Source organism: Choloepus didactylus, chromosome 8, assembly GCF_015220235.1.
Source record: "Choloepus didactylus isolate mChoDid1 chromosome 8, mChoDid1.pri, whole genome shotgun sequence".
NCBI lineage: Eukaryota > Metazoa > Chordata > Mammalia > Pilosa > Megalonychidae > Choloepus > Choloepus didactylus.
In genome coordinates this window covers 101062172-101068261 of record NC_051314.1, presented here as the reverse complement: position 1 = coordinate 101068261, position 6090 = coordinate 101062172, and the positions used below count along the sequence as shown (strand labels likewise).

At 38.4% G+C, this 6090-nt stretch overlaps 1 pseudogene; it reads left to right on the top strand.

Moving 5' to 3' along the window:
• Nucleotides 1-667: 667 nt before the first annotated feature.
• On the top strand, nucleotides 668-1087 carry LOC119542859 (annotated as a pseudogene).
• The last annotated feature ends 5003 nt before the right edge of the window (nucleotides 1088-6090 follow it).

Here is a 6090-nt window from a genome sequence, read left to right as displayed (position 1 = left end):
GCGCAGGGAGTTCAGTGAGCAGCAGCAGCGACCGGAGAGTGCTTGAGACTTATATAGGCAGAAACCACATTCTGAAAATGCAAGCAAGCTACTTTGACAAAAGCAGAGTTGGCGGTTAATTAATGGGTGCTTAAGATCTTTAACAAGCTTGAGAAATTTTCTCAAGTCCGGTGCAATGGTTAATTATTGAAATGGTTATGCTTGGCTAATGCATACATTTGCAAGTCTCACTCCCTAAAACGGCACAGTTTCACTCCCTTCCTCTCAGGGCTTAATGCTTACTTTGCAGTCATTACCGGTTGAGGGGGAAGGGGACTCTCTTGTTACAGATTAAGGGGAGGGAGCCCACTTCAATAGTGTTTTGGATGAAAGAGACTTTCCCTGTATTTCATTATGTTTGAAATACTGCATTAGGTTTTGGATATAAATATAAGGTTTTCCTATATAAATGCTGGCAGGAAAAATGTTACTTGTATATATTCTATGAAGTTTGAGTATTAAAAACAATAGGGAAGCCAGAAGTTGCGCCCTCATGACTTGCTGTTTCAAAATGCTGCTGAGGCCTTAGGATCTTTGACTGATACTCTCCTCCCCCAGGCTTGAAGGAGAAGCGACTTACAGAGCTACTTTAAGTTTTATCAATAGACTGCAACTTCTTCACTGCCAAATGACATCCTTTTCCACCTCTGCCCAGTGTTCAACATCTGATAGTGCTTGCAGGGTCTCTCCAGAACAAATCAATCGGGTATGACCCAAACTGCCACTTTTGAAGATTTTGCAGGAAGCAGGCGCACAAGGTGAAATGTTCACTGTTAAAGAGGCCATGCACTATCTAGGCCAGTATATAATGGTGAAGCAGCTTTATGATCAACAGGAGCAGCATATGGCATATTGAGGTGGAGATCTTTTGGGAGAACAACTAGGACATCAGAGCTCTGTGAAAGATCCAAGCCCTCTCTATGATATGTTAAGAAAGAATCTTGTCACTTTAGCTACTGTTACTACAGCTATGTCACATCATATTTCTTCAGTCTGTATCACAGCTTTGAGTTCAAGGGGGCAAATGGTGGGTGTTCCGGTTTGCTAATGCTGCCGGAATGCAAAACACCAGAAATGGATTGACTTTTATAAAAGGGGGTTTATTTGGTTATATAGTTACAGTCTTAAGGCCATAAAGTGTCCAAGGTAACGCATCGACAATCGGGTACCTTCGCTGGAGAATGTCCAATGGCGTCCAGAAAACCTCTGTTAGCTGGGAAGTCACGTGGCTGGTGTCTGCTCCAAGTTCTGGTTTCAAAATGGCTTTCTCCGAGGACATTCGTCTCTAGGCTGCAGCTCCTCTTCAAAATGTCACCCTCAGTTGCTCTTGGGGCATTGGTCCTCTCTTAGCTTCTCCAGAGTAAGAGTTTGCTTTCAACGGCCATCTTCAAACTGTCTCTCATCTGCAGCTACTCTCTTAGCTTCTGTGCATTCTTCAAAGTGTCCTTCTTGGCTGTAGCAAGTCCACTCCTGTCTGAGCTTATATAGGGCTCCAGTGAACTAATCAAGGCCCACACTGAATGGGCAGCGCCACACCTCCATGGAAATTATCTAATCAGAATTATCACCTACAGTTGGGTGGGTCACATCTCCATGGAAACACTCAAAGAATTACAATCTAATCAACACTAATACATCTGCCCACACAAGACTGCATCAAAGATAATAGCATTTTGGGGGACATAATACATCCAAACCGGCACAGTGGACAAGCAAGGAGGATTAAGATGGAAATGGAATGCTGTCTTTGGGATGCTTGGGAGGGATATGTACCACCTATCATATAAAATGTTATTACTGTTTTTTAACTTTTCATTGTGAAAACTCTCAAGAATACTGAATTTGAGAGAATAGTATGATTAATGCCCATCTCTAGATTGAGTAATTATTAACATTTTGCCATATTTGCTTCACCAGTACAAATGTTAAAAAACCTCTGACAGATAAAGGACTTTTTCCCTTCAAACATAACTACAATGCTATTATTACACTTTCCGTAATACTATTTAATAGCCAGTTTATGTATTGCTTTCCCTACTTACCAAAAATATCTTGTTACATTTGGCCTGTTCAAATCAGGATCCAAAGTTCCCACATTGCATTTGGTAGATATGTATCTTAAGTGTCTTTAATTTATTAAACTCATGCTTCTTATTTTCATGTCATTTATTTGTTGAAGAAGTGTGTCATTTGCCCTGTAGAATTTCCCACATTCTAGAGTTGGCAGATTGTATCCTTGTGATGTTGTTTAACTGTTTCTCTAATCCCTATTTGGTAAGCTTGTAGTTAGATCTTGGTGCTTAATTAGATTCAGATTTAAATTTTTTGCTGAAAAAGCTTAATAGTTGGTCCTTTGTATTTCTGTTACATCACATCAAAAGTCATGAAAAGTCTGCCTGTCCTCGTTTAGTGATGTGAGGATTCTGTGGGCTCAGGTGGTATCAGCCTGATCTGTTTTTTATAAAGGTCCCCCAAGGACTTTTCACCTAATGGTTTTTGCTCTTTCTGTTATTTGAATGCCAATTTGTCTAACCCTTTGATTGATTAATACCTTTTCTTTCCTTGCAATTTTATTGAGATATAGTCACATATCATGCAGTCATCCAAAGTGTACAATTGTTCATTATATATGCATCATCATATAGTTGTTTGTTGATTCAATACCTTTTAAATACTACCCTTTGAATTTAATTTATTAGATATGTGCAGCAAACTGCTTTGGAGTCTGGAGTCTCCAAAGTGGTGCTATGTTAGAGATTAGTGAATAAACTGTACAACTGGAAAAAAAAAAACAAAAACAAAAAAACACAATACATATTTCTTTCAGGAGAAGGTTTATGTAGGAGACATTGCCCAGAATGGATGGTAATCTCTCTGGATGGATGGTACCCTTCGGTTTGATGAGGGAGAAAGCTTCTTTAAAGAGGAATCAGGGTATGGTATCAAAGACAAAAACGGGACAAGTAAAGGGATGGATTTTATTTAGGCTATTGCAATTGACCAAGTACCACAGATCCCCAGATCGGAGTATCTCATCAGTGGTTTTGCCTTAGACTTTTTTTTTTTTTTTTTTAATTCAGTTTTATTGAAATATATTCACAAACCATACAGTCATCCATGGTATACAATCAAGTGTTCACAGTATGATCATATAGTTATGCGTTCATCACCACAATCTATTTCTGAACATTTTCCTTACATCAGAAAGAATCAGAATAAGAATAAAAAATAAAAGTGAAAAGAGAATACCCAAACCATCCCCCCATCCCACCGTATTTGTCATTTAGTTTTTACTCCCATTTTTCTACTGATTTTTTTTCAATTTTTGAACTTTGTTTATCAAAAAATTAAAAACAAACAGGCAAACAACAACCAAAAAAAACCCCACAACATTTCAAACAAAGCAATGGATTAAGGAAAACAAATAATCTAAAATATCTACTTTGCTTCCAATATGTTCCTACCATACCCCAAGAAAATTAATAAACCATGTCCAAACAGAGGAGTAAGAAAAACAAATAATCTAAAATAACTAGATTGCTTGCAACATGTTCCTACCATACCCCAAGAAAATTAACAACCCCTAAGAAAACAAAGGAATAAGAGAGAAAAAAAAACCTAAAATAACTCTATTGCTTCCAACATGATCTTACTATATCCAAGAAAGTTTACAAACCATAATCATTCCTGAGCATTCCCATAACATTGAGATTACCCTCCATAGTTTATCTGTTCTTATTAGATTATCATTCCCCCTCCACTAATTGGTATCTCTAGGTCCCCTACATTCTACAGTATAAAACATTGTACATTTTTCACAGAATTCACATTAGTGGTAACATACAATATCTCTCTTTTTGTGCCTGGCTTATTTTGCTCAGCATTATGTCTTTTTTTTTTTTTTTTTTTAATCTTCATTTTATTGAGATATATTCATATACCACGCAGTCATACAAAACAAATGGTACTTTCGATTGTTCACAGTACCATTACATAGTTGTACATTCATCACCCAAATCAATCCCTGACACCTTCATTAGCACACACACAAGAATAACAAGAATAATAATTAGAGTGAAAAAGAGCAATTGAAGTAAAAAAGAACACTGGGTACCTTTGTCTGTTTGTTTCCTTCCCCTATTTTTCTACTCATCCATCCATAAACTAGACAAAGTGGAGTGTGGTCCTTATGGCTTTCCCAATTCCCTTGTCACCCCTCATAAGCTACATTTTTATACAACTGTCTTCGAGATTCATGGGTTCTGGGTTGTAGTTTGATAGTTTCAGGTATCCACCACCAGCTATCCCAATTCTTTAGAACTTAAAAAGGGTTGTCTAAAGTGTGCGTAAGAGTGCCCACCAGAGTGACCTCTCGGCTCCTTTTGGATTCTCTCTGCCACTGAAGCTTATTTCATTTCCTTTCACATCCCCCTTTTGGTCAAGAAGATGTTCTCCGTCCCACGATGCCAGGTCTACATTCCTCCCCGGGAGTCATATTCCACGTTGCCAGGGAGATTCACTCCCCTGGGTGTCTGATCCCACATAGGGGGGAGGGCAGTGATTTCACCTTTCAAGTTGGCTTAGCTAGAGAGACAGGGCCACATCTGAGCAACAAAGAGGCATTCGGGAGGAGGCTCTTAGGCACAACCATAGGGAGGCCTAGCCTCTCCTTTGCAGCAACCGTCTTCCCAAGGGTAAAACCTGTGGTAGAGGGCTCAGCCCATCAAACCAGCAGTCCCCTATGTCTGTGGTCATGTTAGCAACCATGGAGGTGGGGTAGGTGAATACCCCTGCATTCTCCACAGGCTCCTCAAGGGGGCACTACATCTTTTTTTTTTCCTTGTTTTTTTTTTTTTTTTAACTTTCCCTTCTTTTTAAAATCAACTGTATGAAAAAAAAGTTAAAAAGAAAACAAACATACAATAAAAGAACATTTTAAAGAGACCATAACAAGGGAGTAAGAAAAAGACAACTAACCTAAGATAACTGCTTAACTTCCAACATTTTCCTACTTTACCCCAAGAAAGTTACCTAATATAGCAACATTTCTGTGAACTTGTTCCTACTATATCCATCAGAAATTAACAGACCATAGTCATTCCTGGGCATCCCCAGAACGTTAAATAGCTTATCTGTTCTTCTTGGATTATTGTTCCCCCTTCCTTAATTGCTCTCTATTGCTAGTTCCCCTACATTCTACATTATAAGCCATTTGTTTTATATTTTTCAAAGTTCACATTAGTGGTAGCATATAATATTTCTCTTTTTGTGCCTGGCTTATTTCGCTTAGCATTATGTCTTCAAGGTTCATCCATGTTGTCATATGTTTCACGAGATCGTTCCTTCTTACTGCCGTGTAGTATTCCATCATGTGTATATACCACATTTTATTTATCCACTCATCTGTTGAAGGACATTTGGGTTGTTTCCATCTTTTGGCAATTGTGAATAATGCTGCTATGAACATTGGCGTGCAGATATCTGTTCGTGTCACTGCTTTCCGATCTTCCGGGTATATACCGAGAAGTGCAATCGCTGGGTCGAATGGTAACTCTATATCTAGTTTTCTAAGGAACTGCCAGACTGACTTCCAGAGTGGCTGAACCATTATACAGTCCCACCAACAATGAATAAGAGTTCCAATTTCTCCACATCCCCTCCAGCATTTGTAGTTTCCTGTTTGTTTAATGGCAGCCATTCTAACCGGTGTTAGATGGTATCACATTGTGGTCTTAATTTGCATGTCTCTAATAGCTAGTGAAGCTGAACATTTTTTCATGTGTTTCTTGGCCATTTGTATTTCCTCTTCAGAGAACTGTCTTTTCATATCTTTTGCCCATTTTATAATTGGGCCGACTGTACTATTGTCATTGAGTTGTAGGATTTCTTTATATATGCAAGATATGAGTCTTTTGTCAGATACATGGTTTCCAAAAATTTTTTCCCATTGAGTTGGCTGCCTCTTTACCTTTTTGAGAAATTCCTTTGAGGTGCAGAAACTTCTAAGCTTGAGGAGTTCCCATTTATCTATTTTCTCTTTTGTTGCTTGTG